The sequence below is a fragment of the Lissotriton vulgaris genome, chromosome 2_1, assembly GCF_964263255.1.
Source record: "Lissotriton vulgaris chromosome 2_1, aLisVul1.2, whole genome shotgun sequence".
Taxonomy (NCBI): domain Eukaryota; kingdom Metazoa; phylum Chordata; class Amphibia; order Caudata; family Salamandridae; genus Lissotriton; species Lissotriton vulgaris.
In genome coordinates, this window is record NC_141687.1 from 756,300,220 (window position 1) to 756,322,172 (window position 21,953).

At 43.5% G+C, this 21,953-nt stretch overlaps 1 protein-coding gene across 4 annotated transcripts in view; it reads left to right on the top strand.

Annotated features, from left to right (window-relative positions):
- Positions 1–9,166: 9,166 nt before the first annotated feature.
- The window catches only part of GTF2H1 (general transcription factor IIH subunit 1), a 488,969-nt gene continuing 476,182 nt past the window's right edge, over positions 9,167–21,953 (top strand). Inside the window, exon 1 of one of the 4 annotated variants that reach the window (XM_086956061.1) lies at positions 9,167–9,299. The gene's annotated coding sequence lies outside the window, so the exon portion shown is untranslated. Of the gene's footprint in view, positions 9,711–21,953 lie in introns of all 4 variants that reach the window. The other 3 variants (XM_086956063.1, XM_086956064.1, XM_086956062.1) reach the window with 3 other exon arrangements.

Consider the following 21,953-nt stretch of genomic DNA (forward strand, 5'->3'; position numbering starts at 1 on the left):
TGTTGGACATGTCCATCTTTTGCTTCCTATTAGCCCAAATATTTCCTTCACTACTCAGTTTTTGCTGATACCATTCTTGTTGGTCTTAAGACTGCACACTTTACTCCTACTAACCAGTGGTAAAATGCTAGTGCTTTACTGGCCAAACATGGTAAAATTAGCATACACTTAATTTGTACTTTTAATTAACTTATATGTCCCTAGTATATGGTACTACCCTCTCATTGTGCCACCCACTAAAGTAGCCCTGTAAAACATATCTCAGGCCTGCCATTGCAGCATGTAGTGCTGTTTAAACTGCCATATCGACCTGGCAAACTAAACATCTTGCCAGGCCCAAAGATTCCTTTTCAATACTTAAACGTCACTCCTAAGGTAGGCTCTAAATGCAGGGTGCATGGTATTTAAAAAGTAAAACGTGTATTTACAGTTTTACAAGTCCTGACAGTGACCAATCTCCAAAAGCATTTTTCACTGTGGCAAGGCTGGTTCTCCCATAGAGAAGCACAGTTTTACATTTCAACAAGTTAAAATGCATAACTTCAGTTTGAGACTAGCTACAGAAGTCGGATTTCCAGCTACTATTTTGGAAATTCCACTTCTAGAAAATTGGCATTTCTCTGCCTAAAGTTTCTGGACTCTTTCTCTGAGTGGCCAGTTGCTTAAGGACTGGTGATGGCTCACACACAGGAAAACGTGTTTTAGGACCAGACAGTGAAAAAAGGGGCATGGGTAAGGAGAGGAGTGAGTCTTTCTGACAGGATGGTTGGAGAGGAGATGTGCCCCTACCCTTTAAAGGGTGGTCTGGGGTTGTACCTAGCCCTTCCTGACTTCAGAAGAAGCCTGTAGTGTCAGATGAAGCTCATACCTGGGCCTGCTTGCCCTTTGTTTCACTTGACAAGCTGGAACCAAACCCAAGAGAAGAGAAGAAAGGACAAAAAACTGTTTTAGGGTGGAACAAAGGGGTATTCCCTACCCACAGTCTGCCACTGGGTACAAATGTGGCTTCCCAGAACTTGAAATCAGAACACTCCTGGACTGGAGAAGGTTCAGAACAAGGACTGCCCTAGTGTTTGAAAAAGGAATACTGAACCTGCTTTCCTTGAACCAGGACCCCAGAAGTGCCTCCCAGCTGGCTGACCCTCTGTTTGAGCTTCAATGATACAACAAGCTTTCCAGCTGACTAATACAAACTGGACTGGACCTGAACCCCTCTGCTGGCCTCTGTAGGAGTGATTCAAAAAAGGGGGTGGTGATGGACAGAGTATCTGAATTAAGCAGAACACTCGTACCCAGTCAACAGATCAGGGCTTGATCCATCACCGGTTTTTAGCTCACTGCACCATCCCAGCTCAGAACCTGGATACATGCAAATTAGTCTGTCCCTGGCCCAGTGCATCATGGGAAGAGGGCAGACCAAACTACCAAGCCAATTCTTTTACTGGAAAGGAAACATGCTTCCGGGGACCGGTTTCTGGCACTACAGCCGTCTTCAGCCCGGCTTGCTTGAATCCTGATGGTGCAGTGAGCAAGGGACTCATGTCTGAGCATACCCTTCCATGCTTATGGTGGACAAAACGATTCTGATTGCAGAAGTTACTAGATAAAATGTTAAAATAGCATACTATTAAATAAGTAGAGACTTCTCTATGCATGTCTCTCACTTCATGTGCATTGATTCAAGAGTCCTTAACAGAAACATACTGTTTGATAACCTGCCTCCTCCCATTATGAATTAACTTATTGCAATGCTCAACGTTACTGCTGTTTTTTTGTTTTTTTATTAGACTTAAGGTCAGCATATCAGGTTGAATTGACACAAGAATCTAAGTTGTTATACACACCTTTATTACCCCACTGGGTCAATTATGTTTTGAGCACAAAGCTTTTGGACTCATTTCGTCCTCTTCTATTTTTGAATTGTATATATTTAGGGACATGTCAAGCTCTTCCAAGGTAAAACTTCGGCTTTCACCAAGGAAGTTAAATCTCACAAAGTTGTCTGGAAGGAATTGTGCTACAGGTTAGCTAAGAGAGGTCCGGTGCTATGTATTAAACAATGTGCATTATTTCAATTCATTCTTTCTTTGGTTGCTCCATTTCTACTAAAGAACTTGATTAAAAAATTGATTGATGCTGTTTTGAAAGCTCCTGCTCTGGATGTCAAAAGCAAGCCGCTATCTTTCAGTGGACTTTCTGAACACTACAGCAAGTTTGTATAAAACCATGCTAGTAAGATTAGCTTTTATGTAAAAATTAGGAGTTTGTATGGGATGACAGGCATCAATCTCCTTTTGAGGAGATCATTGTTGTCATTGGATTTTTCTTTTTGTGATAACTTAGGTATTACAGTTATTTTTGCAGTTGTGTTGTTAAAACTCCTATAATAAAGGCAGAAGGACATTCTTTGTAATGCATCACTGGCCAGATATCTGAAGATGTATTTATTTATTTATTAAGTCTTATAGTGCAAAAGGGAACACATGTTTGTGTTCAGCATGGTTGCAAAAACAAAGGTCCAACAGTGCAGCACTTTCAACTTTGAAAATATGAAATGACTACTAAAAAGACAGTCTAGGTTGAATTGATATTAACCTTGGTGCCATTTCCAATTGCCAGCATGTAGTTTCACAGCACGCTTTTCACAGCAAAGTTCGTGGCTCATATCAATGTAGATATGAATAGTCAGTAGGACCGCATGTGACATAATCTGGGTGCGAAGCAATCACCAAGGTGGTAATTATATACACTACTCCTGCGGATTCCATGCAAAGCATACTACTTAAAATAATATAATCCTCATAAGTCACTTCTAAGACACAGCTTCATTTGCATGCAATTAGCACTCTCAACACCCGTGTAGGATGCATTGGGATACACTGCCTTAAAGAGCACCAGCAGAGAAAAGATCCTTTTCTACCTCTTGGTTTTCTTCTTATGAGCATCAGCCAACACAACAGACCACTTGGTTGAGAGCCTGCTATTTAGATGTGTGTGTGCACATCCAGCAAGTCATGGATTCTAATTCAAGCCGGTCCAACCAACCCTTCATCCATTCAAATAAATAAAATTAGTACAAATGAGGTAAGGCTTCAGGCCCAGATGGGACGCCAATTGATCTAATAAGATGTAATGTTTCTCCTTGTTGTCCTGTGATCACTAATGTTTTTATCGGTTCGTTAAATATTCACATCCCTCAATCATGGAAACTGGCAACAATTGTACCGATCTTTAAGAAAAGTGATCGGATGTTTCTAAAGAGCTAAAGGCCTATCTCTTTATTAGATAGTACTTTTAAAATTAGTGCAAGGGTTATTTGCAACTGTCTTGCTGCATGGGCTCAGGAGCAGCATATCTTGTCTATAATTCAATTTGGGTTCTGTGCAGGACTGGGAACGATTGAACAGTGCTTGAATCTGAGCTCAATAATCGATAAGCATATCTCTGTCAAACGTTGCCTTCTTTATATGGACTTAATGGACCTTTCAACAACGTTTGACTCTGTTAACAGGTCCATGTTGTGGCTGAGGCTCTTGGATATGGGTGTAGAAGCATCTCTGGTGACTTTTGTGTATAGCCTGCACGCTGACGTGGTGGCAAAAGTACGTTTACGTCCAAATGGTGAAATGTACCAGTTATTCGGCCTCAAGCATGGTGAGCACCAATGATGTATTTTAGCCCCCATACTTTTTATTTTATCTTTTAATGACCTCATCCCACACGTGATCTCTTTTCAGGTCAACACCCCTAGAGATTTTGACACCCAGGTGGCTAAACTTTTATACGCAGATGATGCGTTCCCACTGGCTCATACCCCAAAAGCTCTTCGAGTACTGGTGAACCGCTTCGTCCAGTTCATGGATAGCATAGACCTGGCTACCTATGGCAAATCCCATGTGGACCAGGTAGAATTGATACCCACAGAATTATAATAAAGGGTCAGCCTTTGCAAAGCATAAAAGATTTTTGCTATTTTGGTATCCCTTAATTCCTCTGGCTCTTGGCATCCCCAACTGACCAGCTCATGCCTTAAGCTCAGCAGGAGCCATTCTTATTTTAATTAAATAAGGGAGGAAGATCCTACCACTACTAAACATTTACAGCGCTCAAAACATTCCAGCTGCTACATATGGGGCAGGGATATGGGGATTTTTATGCGTTTCCCTCTTCAGCTTGAGAAAATCTGCATGTGCAGAAGGTTGTCATAGCTTCCCCCCCTGCTAGGTCTAGTTTTATTTTACATGCAGAGATAAACCAGAGTTATACTGAGGATACTGTCCAACTGGCCCCTTTGTTACTCTGGGTCAAACATATGGACAAACCATCAAGCAAAGTTATGTAGAGATGTCAGCTTAGATTGCCGTAGTTTGGATAACTGGGGTTTCAATTCTTGGCTGAAATACATCTCTACATCACTTCAGTAGCTGGGGTTGTCTTCTCTGTTCTTGCCCCTTATGAATTTAAAGAAAGAAGGCAAATCACAGGTTTCTAGAAATGTGTAAATGCCAGCATTTGTAAAGCGCACAGCTACCTCCGCAGAGGTGTCCCTGTGCTGGCTGCCGTCCGTAAGATTAAGCAAGCCCAGAGTCACATGGTGCTGGGCTAACCTGCCGCTGGAGCCGGGGATCAAACCGCGAACCCTGTGGTCCGGAGTCAGGCACCCTGGCCGCTACACCACACCTCCTTCCTGCTGAAAAAAGGCTGTAAAAGGAATTAGTGAAAGTACCGTGATGATTTATTCTCAGACTGTGAGACTGTTTTTTTTAACTTTCATTAGAATTAACACAATGGGAAATGTCTCTCCTTTTTCGATTTAGATCTGGCTCAGTGTGGCGACTTATGAGCATCGGAAAGCCAACTGATGCCTTGGGAGGTACTACCTGGGCTTGTGCTTATGACGGGGTCTCTATGCAATCACTGCTGTGCTTTATGTTATTTTGCCATTATTTTGGTTACTTTTTGAGAACCATATTAAAAACTTTAGGGTACCGTAGATGTGTACAGGCCTTAGACAAGTTGCAATCATTGAATACGAAAATTATCAGGTTTAGGGTGAGTGCTTTTCTTAAAGCTACAATTCGAGCCAGGAAAACAATGGAAAGATAACAATGTTTGTTTAATTCATATAATAGCACCCTAGTTTTATACATTTATTGTTCTTGACTATGTTGTACTTCTATCTTATAAGCACTTTGCACTTTATATGTATGCTGCTAATAGTTTGATTTATAAGCTGCTGTTAACATACAGCCAGAATGTTTTGCTTGTATGAAATAAGGATTAACATATCTTAATGTTACGTAATAATGCAGGGGACAATTATGTTGTTTCCCATTTGCTTCATGATCACTCTTGAGTGTACTGTATTGGCTTGTATCTTTTATGTCCACAATTGGCTGAATAAAGTTTCATTGATGATGATGAGTTTGGATAATGGTAATCGCTACGATTTATAGTGCTTCAAAGATTAAAGTCTGGGCGCGAAAACCCTATATAACAAAACATATAATTATTAATGTAATACTTATTACATGCCGATATGCTACAGACTCCTTGCAAAGAACCTGCTATCAACGAAGGTGTGACCCATTCACTAAAGAAGGAAGGTAGAGCAAGTGCGTCTATCTACGCCAAATCACGGGGTTAGTAAATCAAAGAGGACACAGAGTTCCTTGTTTTTCGAATGGGTCGAAGACTTGCTGTATCGCAGTTCAAAGAGCTCCGTGTAGCAAAGTTATGACTATGCATACCAAAATTCAACGCATTCAGGTTAGCTCAATTGGATGAAGCTTTTCTAAAGGTAAGCCGAGGTCTCCGAAGCTATACTTCCAACGCTTAGTCTGATGGGAGCATCTTTTCAGCATCTGGCCTGAAACCCTATAGAAGACATGACTCTCCAAGTATGCAAGAATCACAATAATAAAGCACATATCTGCTGGAACTGGGATTAGCCGCATAAGCAACTTGAAGCTCGATTTGTTTCTGGCACTGCATGCACGGTATCAAATAAACAGAAATCATCAGCCTTCTAAGAAGCTGCACAAATTGAGCTGTTCAAGGAAGCAAGTCTGCCATGGTAACAGCGGCTGGTGCTGATGCGAGCCTACCATCCATTCATATTCCAGCAGCATCCCTTGCGAGGGCAGGCAGGCCCACACAGCACAGCCAATTGCTGCTCAGTTGCCATGTCGAATAAGGCTCTGGGAGTATCCCAACTAGGTACTTCTACTTTACCAGAGAGGCAACCCACTCACCTACTAGGTAATAATCATCTATGTAATCTTTGCTGGACTCCACAAGCCGAACTGTCTGATTAAACTCTGCTTGCTACTCCTGAGCAATAAAATAGCTATGCAAAAGTAAGCACCGAGAAAAATGCACAAACACGTTAGAAATGCTTCCTAGTAATGACATAAGTGGGGAGCCTTTCATAAGTGGTCCAATGTGGACATTACAGTTTGTAGAAAATGCATTCTTTACCTCCATAGCGTCGGCATCATAAGACACAAATCGGGTGCAGAGTTGCTGTGGAAATGGTATTGCAATCTGTGAAATTGTAGCACAGAAAAATGAATAAAAGGAACCCTCACCTTGTGCGAGCATCAACTTTAGTCTCTCACGGGGATTTCAACCTCCACAATTTGACAGCTACAATAAGTTCTTCTCGAAAATATCTTAACACAATGCAAATCATATGCGCTTAATTTCTGCCTGACGCTACAAAATACACGTCTTATATATTTAATTTTTCAACGTCTGAGTTTTAATCCCAGAAGCTAGACCCCAAGCTCTCCGAGGGTCATAAATTCTGATTTAAACAAGCGGTGAGCATGCACACTCTCAAACTTCCGGTTTCTGGATGTGCACGCTCACGGCTGTAATGGGGCGGGACTTCCGTCTTTGCGAGAAGCCCGCGCCCACGGAGTGGATGGCCCAGAGGACCGGTGGCAGCAGAAGTCAGGAGTGGCGGCTGAGGCCGCCGATGTGGTAAGTGGGGCTTGGCACGTGTGTGTGTGTCTGCACGTGTGTGTGTCTGCGCGTGTGTGAGTGTGTGTGTGTCTGCGTGTGTGTGTGTCTGCGTGTGTGTGTGTATGCGCGTGTGTGTGTGCGTGCCTTCGGCCGGCCTGCGTAAGCGCGTCCACAGACCCTGGTAGGCTCGTGCACAGCTCTGTCTCCCTTGAGAGTCAACTGGGCGACAATAGGTCTCGAGAGCGAGACCTAAAAAAGGAGATAAATCGCACTTCAGACTACATCATCAAACAAGAAGATAAACAAAAATCTACAAAACCTCAATTTAAAAATAAAAAAGTAGCAGGGATTACAAATCAGAAATACACAGGCTGCTGAGGACTCTGCTTCTGTTTGGGGAATAGGGAGTGACAATGCAGACAGCGCAGCAGAAGTCACAATAGCTCGCCAGGCAATGATGGATTTTCTGGAAGTAGGAGCGCTGAGTGAGTAGTCACAGTGGAAATACCCAACACGAATGTGAGTGTCCCAAATTGTTTACACAGAATAACGCTTCAAATAGAAGGGCACATACAAACAGAAGTGAAGGGTCTCTTATGGGAGGACTTAACACATGGTTATGACATTCTTTTGGCTGAAAAAGATTGGCTACCTGAGTTCGTAATAGATTGCCCAATGGGGGAAGAAGTAATTTTACCTACTTTATCCGACCTGGTAGCAGAATCAGTTACAAATATATACCCACAGAAGTGGGCGTCAGCTTTAGCGCCTGCTCTAAAACGCTATAAAGGTGGGTTGGATGATGAGTCTCCTCATCACGAGATCCTATTTAAAATGATCCCTCAATCGCAGTGACAATACCCAATTCAACATGAAGCAAAGAAACATGTCAGAGAGATCTTAGATCAACTTGAATACCAGGGTGTAATAGAGAATTGCACCTCATCTATGAATAATCCTTTATTTCCCATAAAAAACCTGACAATTCATATAATTAAGTCTTAGATTACAGACATTTGAATGCATCCACATGTACATTTGCAGTACAGAATGCACATAGTGCCGCAACGCTGAATAACATCGTGCGGAAGAAATACCAAATACTAGACATCTCAAATGTTTTTTTCTGCCAGAATACAGCACCTGTATGTAGATATTGGACCACATTTTGAGCGCTATGGTCTCAGCATCAAATTTGTTGTTTGCCACAAGGATATAAGGATAGCCCTGGGCTGTTTTCAGCCAGCGTAACAGAGTTACTTCAAAGTATTGATGAGGAGACAGCGTCCTATGTAGATTATATTTATCTGACGGGCAATGAAGTAATGGAACATTTGGCTAGAGTAAATAACATAATAGTGGGATTTGATTCTCTGGACTAAAAATTCAAATTAAAAAAAATCTAAAATAGCCCACCGATGTGTTCTGTTTCTGGGATACAAGTTATCAAGTGAAGACAAAAGCCTGGCAACACATTTTTTAGAAAAATGTGCATTGCTCCAACCTCCAACAACTCTGATGAGACTACAATCTATTTTGGGATTTTTACATTTTGGCAGAACTTACATTTTGAATCACGCAAAACGTGTAAAACCATACTACAACTTAATTAGACCTGACTTTTCAGTGTGACACAGGAACATACTGGTATTTTACATTCAGTACAAGTTGACAGGCTAGCTTCCAGACATTTGCACACGTGTCAACACAACTAACCTAGTAATCCGCCTAGTCATTGGACCTGCCGGGTACACTTTCATCGAAGGTGATATGGTACAATTTACACAGGCACGCAGGACGTCACACATACACATGCTCAAACACAAAAGGTGCATATTAAACAAGCAGGCAGGCTGATCCAGAAAAACATCAAACACACATAATGCGCACACACATTGCAACGCAGGTATTCAGTATAACACGTACGAAGCACACACATGTAGGGAGCTGCGTCTGAATTTGGCCCCTTATGAAAACTCGTGATTTCCGAAAAACGAGGAAGCTGGTCTGGGACGGAAATTGAGAAGCTGGGACCGTGAGCGGCGGATCAATGCTGCTCTTTTTAAAGAAGGCCAGCGCTATGAATGGGGGCTCTGACCCAGAATGTGCGCGTGCAGATACAATCCATCTGTCCCTTTTATGGCCATTGCACTCACGGCGGTCTTCGTTCTTGCCGCAGAACAATTACGTCACTTCCGGCGCTCCCGGATGTGCGTAGGCTTTTGCAAGAGGAATTCTCCAACTTCAGGTATATGCAAAGGTGAGAGAGCTGCTCTCCATAGAGGACCTGCGGTTCGAGTTCCAGCCAGCCGGCAGACTGATGGTTTACAGTAGGTGATTTTGGCATTGTGTTCGAGGCAGCTGTGCTTTTTAAAAATGTAGTTTAGTATTGTGATGGAGTGAATTCGGCAGTCACCATGACGACAAAGCTTGTTTTCCTTTGCAAGACCTATTCCTCGGACCATGAGCAGGTCAGTCCGCAATTGTTTAAGGAGTCTAAGGCGGAAAGAGACACCTAGAGCGCGAAAAACGGCGGTGCGGAGACGCTGCTAGGAAGGAGAGTAGCTGACCGGACAACTGTGGGCACCTTGGAATCGGCAGGTTAGCGGTGCCGCGCTATCCCGGAGGGCAGAGTCGGTGGAGCCCCACTACACTGATGAACAGGGGGAGCAGCCGTATTGTGGACCGAGAGAGACTGCCCCGGACCTCCTGTAAGACCTGGATGAATCGTGCGCCTGGAGGTGAGTCGGCATCTGGAGGGAGTACTGCCCTGTGACAGTGACGGGTGAAGAGGGGGCCCGAGGCGGAAACGGGCGCGTTCTACTACCCTCGGAGCGGGCCCATACCCCTTAGTGAGACATACGCTGTTGGGAAACTGTCGGCATTTCCTCGGGGGCGAACGCAGAGACACATTAAGCGAGCAAGGAGGCAGTTGGGGGTCCCCCCCCCCCCCCCCCCCATCCTGCCCCCTCACCCACAGAAGGTCGGGCTGGAGCAACAACTTCGTAGGAGGCAGCACGGGCACAGCTCGAAAGCGATAACGAGGTGTTATAACCTGTATAGCACTTTGAAGAGGATACAGAGACCCTGGGCACAGTACACTCCTTCTCGAAGCACTGTGTTGGTGCTTGCTGGTATTCTGGGCACGGGAGCTTGGTGGGCATACCTAGAGGCTGCACAGCGGAGCCACCGGAATTGGGTGTAGGCGACTATACTTGGTGCATCAGAAAGATTCTTGGGCATTAAGACTGACATGCTTCCCGCCCGAGGACGGGCATAACTCCACTTTTCCCCGCATTGATTGGAGAAGTTTATGGAAATACTCTATGAAGGAAGTGCAGCCTTGGGGTACAGAACAGGCGCGCAACACCCATTGGACTCACCGGGATGAGACAGATCCCGGGCACAAACACAGCCACACCTGGACGTTTCACAGGTCTTTAAAAGACCATTTGAATGCTAATTAGGCCTTGCTGTTGTTTCACCCCTTGTTGGAGGCCCTGCAGCTCCACTCTGCCTACTGATTAAAGGTTCAGCCCCCCTGAAATTTTTTCTCAGCCCCCCCCCCCCCCCCCCCAGAAATTTGGCTCTAGTTGCGCCTCTGGTACAGAAAGTATCATTTGCAATCACAGCAGCGCCTCCCGGCATTCATAAACAGTTTGGGGGTTTGTAGGGATTTTGGATTTTAGGGCGTACATGGTCATTTTAGGGTTGAGGGTAGGTTTTTGTTTTGGGGGGGCCAGGTGTAATTTAAGGGTTGAGAGCATGTTTGGGTTTGGGGTGCGAGGGTTAATAATGTGTTTGGGTTTTGGGGCTCCCAGCTGCAGGAGGTCAGACGTTTATCTGCAATTCATTGTGCAATTAGCCAACAGTTTGCATTTTTCTGGAAAATGAAACCAAAGTGGTGGACGTGCTCTTTAAATAGACAAGCAATTCCTGTTAAAATCACCAGACGCAAAAACATCTTATTGAAAACACAATAGTACCTTTGAAGTATTCAAATGCTTATTTTCAAATCACCCCAAAGTCCTCAGGAACAATGTCATCTTTTAAAGTTATCGGAGAGTCATTTACAAGTCATCATCAGGAATAATGACACCTTCTGAAGTCAGCAGATATTAATTTTCAAGTCATCACGAATGACACCTACTAAAGTCATCAGGTACTCCTTTTCAAGTCATCCTCAAATCATTAGGCTGAGCTTCTGCAGCTTGCTGATGACTTAAAGAGCTTGATGATGTCTGATGACGTGTAAATGACTTCTAAGGTAGTTGGATGATCATCCAATGACTCTGGGATGGCTTCTAAAGTAATCCTGTTTGACCTGGGCGAGCTCCCGGGCTGATACATGTACCTCACCTTCCCCTGCTTTCACAGATGACCCAAGCCTCTGATGGTGCAAAAAGGCCGCAGCTTATGTTTATTTACATCTTGACTTGAGAAAACACACAGCTCAATGTAGTGAAGCACTCCAACAGGATTGAGTTGCAGATATATATTTATTCACATGAAATACAGAGAATAAACAGGTGAGAGCCAGGGAAGCGATGTCTTCCTCTCAACATACACACCCGTGTTCCACATGGAACCACAAACACCATACACTCTATATTCTATTCTCGAGATATTAAAGAAACATGCAACATAACACCCCCCCCCCCTATACAATGAAAGGAAAAATAAAAATATAAAGGAAAAGAGGTAGCAAAATAAAAAGAATAAGGTAACAGGGAAAAGACAAAAATATCACACCGTAAAGTCCTTAAGCCAACCAGGCAAAACTCTTGTTCTTTTATCAGGTAAAACATCGGCCTTGCTCTGAGTACCACGTGAGTCCAAACGTGTATTGGCACAAGCATTTGTCTGAACATTAGAACTGCAACCCTCGCCCACTCCCCCCTCAATACACAAAGGTGGGCTGGATTGCTTGGACACAAAAGAAGCAGAAGCAGAATCATTACCAAGTTGAGACTGAAGATGACTATTCTCAAAATGATCCTCTACCCAATCAAAACTATTGACATCGGGATTGGAAAATACCTCTACACAATTTTGATCAGGGTTCATTGCAATAACATTTCTTTTAAACGATAAGATTTCCTTCAAATTTTCTTGAAAATGAATTATTCCTAAGTAGAAATCTTCAAGTAAGCTCCAGTTTCCCTCGTCGCCAATCTGTAGTGAAGCACTCCAACAGGATTGAGTTGCAGATATATATTTATTCACATGAAATACAGAGAATAAACAGGTGAGAGCCAGGGAAGCGACGTCTTCCTCTCAACCGCTCAGCATACACACCTGTGTTCCACATGGAACCACAAACACCATACACTCTATATTCAAGTCAAGTCAAGAAATACTTTATTCGGTTCAATTTTCAAAACCATAAAAGTACAAGACACACATAAAAAATGGTCCAGAGATCACAATACATCATTAAAAAAAGTTACATTTTACGATAAAAAAAAAGGCAAGCATTAATAAAAACATTACAGAGTAAAAAACTAGATTCAGTTATACAATAGGCAAAGTTAGTAATGGGTATTCTACATCCAATTGATCTTTTTACCCAGTCTCACTGCAATGGTTAAAAAAATTGGCCACATTATAAATTTCCCAGATATCAGTTAACATCTGAAGGTATAATAAAGCTGGTTTAACCTGCCTGAACCCTCTCCCCTTTAACAGGGGAATGATGAATTTTTTCCTAATAGCTTTGAAGTGGGTACAAAAGAACAGGTAATGGGCAGTGTCCATAATTGAGTAGCCATCACAATTACATATGTTCAGTTCCGAGTCCCTGGTCCAGCCAGGGCGGCCGGAAATTAACAAATGGACTTTGTTCAATCGGAACTTAGTGAGATGGTACCTGTGGCTTGGGTTGTTGACGACCTTCAAATAAAGTTCCGGTTCATGATCTGAAGAGACAATCAGTTGATGAGACCTAACAGAGGGTTTTATCAGCTCCCTGTTTTCTCTGTCCATTCCACTATACAACAAAAAAGTGTTCTTTGTCCACTTCAAATCAGCCTTCACGAGGGCGGAAGGATTGTGGAACAGTTAGGCCTTCCCAGCTTAGCACACAATTGTTCAACATATTTCAGCCAGGGGATCTTGTTCCAGTGATCTAATTTTAGGCAGTCCTTCAGGATTTCATGATTAACTTCAAGCTCTGGATTGAGCCACACAGATATCCATTTCAGAAGGGGAGCTATAGAAACTCGATCTTCCAAAAAATCCACCCCGCATTCCTGGTGTACAATAAAGCTTGCCGTGGATTTTGGTAAGGAAAGAATGGATTTTAAGAAGTTATCTTCGATCACTTGGAGAAATTTAACAGGCCTGAAGCCCCACAGGTCTGCGCCATACATAGCGATAGCTATACATTTAGCAGCATACACTTTTAGGACAGCCTCTATGGGCTTCACCCCAAGTTTACGTGAGAAACCGAGGACTGCAGATATGGAACGTGCCAAAACCTTTTTTTTCTCCAGCATTTGGGGGAGCCATGTAGAACAGTCGTCAAACACTACACCCAGATAAGGGAATCTGGAAACTCTTGATAATTTGTGGCCATTACAGTGTAAAGTCATGACATTTTTTTTGGCCTTAGCATGGTGGCCTACCACCATTACATGGGATTTGCCAAAATTGATACTTAAATCCAGTTTTATCATAAAATTATAAAAAGAGTTCAACAGACTTTGCAGACCCACTGCAGTTCTAGCTATAAGAGCCGCATCGTCTGCGTACAGTAATGCGGGCAATGTATATTTCCCTGCCCTAGGTATATCTTTACATGCTGTGCCCAGTATTCCACCCAGATCGTTAATATATAGTGTGAAGAGCAGGGGAGCAAGAATGCAGCCCTGCCTAACACCGTTGGTGATACTAATTTTCCCTGTGCAGTTCCCTTTTCTGTCGTAACGGACAGTAGCGGTAAGGTCCTTATGGAGGTCTGCTAGGAAATACACAATGTTTGGGTCAATACCTATACTAAGGAGCTGGCCCCACAACTTGGATCTGTTGACTCGGTCAAAAGCAGAGGACAGATCCATGAAGGCGATGTACAGGGATCCATGCTTTACTTTAGTGTATTTTCCTATCAGCAGTTGTAGATTTAAACTCTGATCAATGGTGCTCCTTCCCTTTCTAAAACCATACTGAAGGGGGGAGAGGGTGTTAGTCTCCTCTAACCATTCAGTAAGTTTTCTGAGAACCACTCTCCCTATGACCTTAACCGCAGAATCTATTAGGGATATAGGGCGATAATTTCCGGGTTCCCCCCTGTCTCCTTTTTTAAAAATAGGGACAATTACTGATTGGGTCCATGATTCTTGGATACCTGTTTTAAAAATGCTGTTGAAAACTCTAGCTAAAATTTTGGACCAGAATAAAATATCCACTTTTAAAAGATCGGCGGGAACCCCATCCGGCCCGGGAGCTTTGTTACTAGTCATTTTTTCGATGGCTAAGACCACCTCTTCCTCATCCACCGTTAGGCTATAGGGGAGTTGGTATAAGCTAGTCGTGTCCTCAGCCTCTATTCTCGAGATATTAAAGAAACATGCAACATAACACTCAAGTTTAGATATCTAGAACCTCATCCTTTCTCCAAATTGTCTGTAGCTCAGGTTCAGTAGTGAATAATAGCATTTTGTGTCAATGCCCTGAGAGAATTCCCCTCTCCAGCTAGGGTCTAGCACTTCTCCTGCAGCTTACACCTTGCTGCCAAGTGCTGTGGGCGGCCCTCGTGCCTGGTCTGCAAGTGCTTTGTCTGCCCTCTGCTGACCCCAAGCTGACCTACAGCTTGCTTCCTTCCCTTGCAGTTAGGCATCACCAGGGCACGACCTAGAACTGCCCCACCTTTGGCTATTGCGCTTCTTGTGCTGTCCCCGCCATGCTGCCTGTGATTTAACGACCTTGGGCAGCCCCCCTCATTCTACCAAGCAGGCATTATCAAAAATACATGGTATGCTGTCATTCCTAATTAAAAAGTGAAACCCACTCGACCTCGTAAACCAACGTGGAACATTAAAGTGCAACACACATCTTTGGCAATCCGAGTAAAGAAAGTTCTTCCCTGGATTGGAGCAAGGCAGGGTCCTTTCCAGTCGCAAACCCCATCTTTCGAAGGCAGGCACAGCACATTGTGACACTTGGCTTAAAAGAGAAAGAACTCTGTCCTGTGTAGATTGTAATGTACAGCAACGTTTAAATTGTGCCTAATACCCCTATCGGGGGTGCTGGAGCTTTTGCCTACTGGGGGTAGCATGCAGTTGTAATGTGCAGCTTTTCAGCATGTGTAGTAGTGAACTACATTAAAGCCCGCCACATATAGAGAGTAGCACTAGATGAGGGTTGTTGCTGCCCCCACCCCCTTATTTGCTCAGTAGGTATTTGTTGCATCTGTTGCCAAAGTAATGAAGCAGATTAGGTTCACATGTTAAGTACATACCCACCCTTAGATCTGCTCGGGTGCGAAACCACTAAATTAATTGGGAATATGAAAGTGAGTCTAGATCAGGCCAGTATTTGTGTTTGTTGCTGTGGCTCGCATTTGTATTGCTCCGGCATGGTTGCACCTCCACATATCAATGGCTAGGGCGTTTGATGTCCATGTTCAATATTGAAAACACACTGTGTGTGTGTAAAGGTAGGAAAGCTAAGCACAAGGACAAGCAGATCTTGGCACCCCTGTTGGACTGGGGCAATTCTCAGGAAATTGTATTTTTGCTGCATGATGAATTCAGTCTTTTATAAGCTTTTTACGGAGGTTGGTGGACTAGAGGTTGAAGTTTTTTATTGGTCTTTTTTCCGATTAGATGGTAACCATCTATCTAGGGACGGAGATGCACAATGGGCATTTTATCTCTATTAATTAAAGTACACTTTTGTTCTAAAAAAACATTTCCAGTGGTTAAAACTTCACAAATTACTGATGGAATTAATTTGGCTGAAAACGGTGAGGAATGATACAACAGACACTCTGCAATTTGTACTACACTCTTCTTAATTCATCTTGTAAACAGACCGTTTTTAGTTTGAGTGAATTAAGGTGTGTTTTAGACCCTACCCTACTGGCTTGAGTCTCGTAAGTATTGATACTATAAGCCAGCATTGATCTGCCAGGCTTATAGTTTGTGACTCCCTTTTCCATATAAAATATTTCTTTGTTGCAGAATGATGATTTTAGTTTTAAGTATATTTGCTATTGAATGCATCTATTGAATACCTTCAGAGATGTCTGGAATTCAATTGGTGTTGTGTTCAGAGCTGCAGTATTATCCATATATTGTATTCTTCACATAAGTAGCAAATGCAACATTGGTGGAAATATCCTTTTGGGTTCGTAACAAATCCACTACATAAGCAGTAAATAAAGTGAACAGAAGAGGGGCTAAAATTCGCCTTTGCTTCAATCCAGTGCTGGTTGAGAATTTCTTTGATCCGTCCTAATATGGACCCACTTTTTCAAGTGTAACATTTGGATTGTTGTTGGTTGGGTGTTGCCCCTTGCATTCAGTTTATGCCACAGAAGACCTCTGTTGAAAATCGTGCTATAGTCCTACTAATATTCATAGAGGGTTTCCCCTTGTTTCATTGTGTTTTTTGAGCCAAGATATTAAGTGTAAGGATACTATCAAATGTCTTGTGTCCTTTCCAAAATATATAGGCAAATAGCTAAGATGATCTAGGAATTTTGCATATATAATGGTCCAAGCATGCTGACAGCAATTTTGATCTAACAATTGTATATTTATGTATTCCTTAAATACCCAGCTGAGTCATAAGTATGTAAAGTGTACAAGAGGGGCCAAGTTATGGCGGTGACTTGGACTGGAGCGTACACTGCTATCTGAGACTAAATGTCTCTATCAATCCCAATTCTTGACTGCAGTTCATCAGATTGTTACATGAGTGAGTTTATTCCTCATTAGTTCATTTTACTCTTTTCAATTATATCAATGTATAAATTTTACATTGTTAATTTGAACATCAACATGAAGAAAAAAATGTTTGCAAATCATAACAATATTACAACATCAGTTACATCGTAATAAAATAAATCAACATGAAGTTTCTTTGAGCCCAATGCATTTCAGGGTGGTGAACCCTTCGTCCAGGGCAAAACCTGTGAGGAAACAAATAATTGAAGATGGAGAGCAAATATGTGCAAAGGGGTTACAACGCAGCAGACAGTTGGTGTGTTTAATATTTGTAATTGTAACAAAGCACAAAGAATTGAAATCATGCACTTCTTAGCATCCTGTACATGATAAATACTCAAGTGTCATTGACTGTGGTATCGTGTCCAAAGAATATGTAAAAGCTGGTGGAAGGTGACTATAGTCCATCCTTCTTGCAAACCATAACGCGTTCATGCATTTCTGAGGTGCAAACTAAAGATGGCAAAGAAACTCGTCACCAAAAGTGTAAAATCCTGAATATATATACGGATGATTGATTCTACATTGGCTTTTCTTATATTCATAGTAAGCTTCTGGATCGAATACTGAATGTGTGGCAGTGGAATTATAACTTGTTAGTCTGCTTTGAGCAGTGGTTAACTTGTGTAATGTCGTTTTTTCTTTAGTCCGGACGAACGAAGGATGTCATAATACAAGATTCACCGACCAGGGTATGCTGCATTGCTACGTTGTTCTGGTAGTTGAACTTGTTGTCACTGCAATTTTTTAAGGTGTTTTGGTTCTTCAAAACTCAATACAGGTCCTTGTTTCCTTCCACAGACTTACCGTTCATAGAGACATATGGTCAGTAATTCAGCATTTTCTCTGTTTGATTTGGTGCAGTTAAGGTATACAAATATATTCTGGATTTTACTCTTGTGGTGACTGGTTTCTTTTCTATCTTTAGTTTGCACCTCAGAAATGCATGAACGTGTTATGATTAGCAAGAAGCATGGACTATAGTCACCTTCCGCCACCTTTACATATTCTTTGGACACAATACCACATAGTCGGTGAAACTTGAGTAGTTATCATGTAAAAGACGCTAAAAAGTGCATGATTTCAATTCTTTGTGCTTTGTTACAATTCCAAATAGTCACTATAAACACACCAAATGTCTGCTGCGTTGTAACCCCTTTGCGCATATTCTGTCTCCATCTTCAATTATTTGTTTCCTCATAGCTTTTTTCCCCTGACGAAGGGATCACCATCCTGAAATGCATTGGGCTCAAAGAAACATCATGTTGATTTTTAGGTCTCGCCTGTCGATGCGCATGCGCATCGAGCAAGGCGAGAGTATTGGGACTTATCTACTCTTTATCCACACTGCAAGGAATCGTGGCGATTCCTTGCAGTGCCCGTGACTTTTAAGCTCAATGCGCATGCGCATTGAGCTTAAAAGCGCGTGCACGTCCGTCTTTGTTTACCCGCTCCGCCCCCTCCCCTTCCCGCCGTGTCGCATTTCTCCTCCCCTCTCTTCCCTCCGTCTTGTTTATTTTACCCGCTCCGCCCCCTCCCCTTCCCGCCGTGTCGCATTTCTCCTCCCCCTCCCCTCTCTTCCCTCCGTCTTGTATGCCACTCGCAACGCTCCCTGTTGCTGTCTCACACAGGTATGCGTCTCTCTCTCATGTCCTTCTCCCCCGCCCCTCTGCGCTGCTCTCTCCCCCTTGTGCTTCTCCCCCGCCCCTCTGCGCTGCTCTCTCCCTTGTGCTTCTCCCCCGCCCCTCTGCGCTGTTCTCTCCCCCTTGTGCTTCTCCCCCGTGCACGGTTTTCCCCTCACCCATTAGTGTCTCCATTGTGTACTTTAATGCTGAAACAAATCTTCATTTTTAGCTCTGACCTGCTACGCAGCATTTGCACCGTCCACTACGAGACGTATTGTTAGATTGGACTCCGCCCATTGCTTACCACTGGCTGGCGTCATTGCCACTCATTAGCTTGCTTCTTATTCTAAGACTTGCGTGGCTTTGCTTCCTGTTCATCTGCAGCATGGACACAATACTAGTATGCTTCCACTGTACATTTTTCATGCGCTGCTATAGTTTGGTTTGTTTACGCACTCCACTAGTGCATGTGTTTTCCAGCTGTCTCCCATGTGTGCTCATTCTCCTCCGCTCTCACGTGTTGTACCCTCATGCTGGTGTGCCTCTCCTCTGCCTGCTCCAGTTTCGGTCTCACTCAACGTGCACGTTGCTCTTTCTGTCCATTAGATTGCTCCCCCACTCGTGTTGCTTCCCCCACACCCACCTGTTGCTTCACCATACCTCCTGTCCTCTACGGCCCTCTGCGTTCTTTTACTGAAGTGCACCTCTCCGCCCTCTGACACGTCACACCAGCTGTACTCCTGCCCTTCCCAGAAACCCTGCAGAGTATTGCTCAGGAGTAAAGCAGCCGCTTGTTCTATCTGCTCCAAAAGCTTTGCATTAAACTCCAGGGAGTTCACGGTTTTACTTCTGCACAATTTTCAGTCTCAAGTACGAAGCGGCTTTAGTTTTAGCTGTTGTAGGGAGCATGGCTACGGTCGTGGCGCTATGTGCGAAAGCCTGGATCTCTCGGCCCCACAAGACAATTGCCCCCGAATGCTGGTTCTAATGTTTGCAAACCTCCAGCGGGTCTGCGACTGACTCGAGAGCCCCACCCGTCTATGAAGGAACACGGCTGATCCACGTCAGTGTGTTTATTTCAAGGGTATTCATTCATTCGTCACTTTACAATCGAAGGTGAGCACTACACACGCATGACGTCAGCACACGGATGGCGCCTCCACACGATGATCACGCAACAATATTTCCAGCACGAATCGGGTCCATTTTAAAAGGGAGGTATGACGGGTTACCTCCTCTGGGCATCACGTGATATGGTGTTTAGACACATTATACAGTGCGCATATACACCAAGATGAGTGGCATTTGAATCACACTGACGTCATTGTATGCAAGAATTCTCACTCATATCCATAACAGTACTCTTAGGGTCATAATGAAGTGATTCTGTAATGAATTATGAGCTATGCGCTTGCCCATTGTTTAATACAGACCTTTTGCTTTCATTGCAGCAACTGTTTTTGATATAAAGTGCCTTTCCCAGTACAGGACCTATTAGTCCTAAATATTTTTTCCTGAGAATCGTAGGTAGAAACTGCTGTCCTATTTCAGAATACTCTGTCCGATGATCGACTGTGTCAAGTGAGCGCGGGAAAACTCGATGTGCCTTTTGTTAATTTACCCAAGCAGTCTATAGTTACGTTTGTTGTTATGACATGAGCTACATTTTTTAACAGCTTTAAAGTAGGCTACATTTTCGAAAGAAAGAGCTTAACTTCCGTATTGTAATAAGCCTGATTACAGATGATTTTACACACGCCACTCCATAATCTAAGCTTTTGCTTGACAATTGTTAGGGTGGAATTCTGTACGAATGTAATGTGGAATAATCGTTTCCATTGTTACAGCACTGCAAAAAAACACAAGCGCTTTTTACTTATATACTGGCTTGTTAGCCAACGCCGTGGTTCTTGTTTGTCTACTTCAAAAGGATGGAATGCTAGGCAGGCCCTGTATGGATTTATACCTTTCACCTACAAATATTTGGAGAGAGCGTTTAAACAAACTATCTCGCATGCTATTACCATATGTTTTGGTAAACACACCACTGCAGCAAATTCTTTCAGTTCACTGCTGTGCTTGAAAAAAACCTTATCACCGGAATGCACATAATAAAAGAGGGGCACCTTTTATTATAAGTGTGCACATAGACTTTTTTGTGCTAAGTGCAAATTGCAACATTTCAATAAATATTTTACTCTGAGTGATAGAAGGGGCTCTGTTAGTAAAAAGCTGTTACGTACTTTAGGATGCAATTTAATCACTTGTTGAGTAACATTTTAAACGCCTCACCCTCACTCACCCTCAACACCTCACACTCACTCACCCTCACCCTCTCTCACCCTCTACCCTCAATACCTCACCCTCAATACCTCACCCTCAATACCTCACCCTCAATACCTCACCCTCACTCACCCTCACTCACCCTCACTCACCCTCACTCACCCTCACTCACCCTCACTCACCCTCACTCACCCTCACTCACCCTCACTCACCCTCACCCACCCTCACCCACCCTCACCCTCACCCACCCTCACTCACCCTCACTCACCCTCACTCACCCTCACCCTCACTCACCCTCACCCACCCTCACTCACCCTCACCCACCCTCACCCTCACTCACCCTCACCCACCCTCACTCACCCTCACTCACCCTCAACCCCTCACTCACCCTCACTCACCCTCACCCTCAACCCCTCACCCTCACTCACCCTCAACCCCTCACCCTCACTCACCCTCAACCCCTCACCCTCACTCACCCTCCACCCCTCACTCACCCTCACCCACCCTCACCCACCCTCACCCACCCTCACTCACCCTCACTCACCCTCACTCACCCTCACCCACCCTCACCCACCCTCACCCACCCTCACCCACCCTCACTCACCCTCACTCACCCTCACTCACCCTCACTCACCCTCACTCACCCTCACTCACCCTCACTCACCCTCACTCACCCTCACTCACCCTCACTCACCCTCACTCACCCTCACTCACCCTCACTCACCCTCACTCACCCTCAACCCCTCACCCTCACACAGTGCAATAGGTCTCGGAGCATTTGAGTTAGAGCTTTTAGAAATGTTTATGGCTTTTTTTTTTAATTCTTTAGCATTGGCTACAGGAAACAAAAATGCTAAAGATTTACAAAAAAACCCATAAACAATTCTAAAAGCACTAACTCTAATGCTGCGAGACCTATTGCATTTCCAATGCTTGTTTTTATTACACTGTAACTGTGATGTTGTAAAATTGTTATGGCTTTTTTTTTTTTATAAATCTTTTTATTAAACATCGACAAAAATCACCATTGTAATTCACGAGCAAGAGGCATTAACAATTCCGAATTTTCGATCTGCTACACAGTAAAACAAATAGCATTTTACAGTACAAGACAATTCAAGGGGTC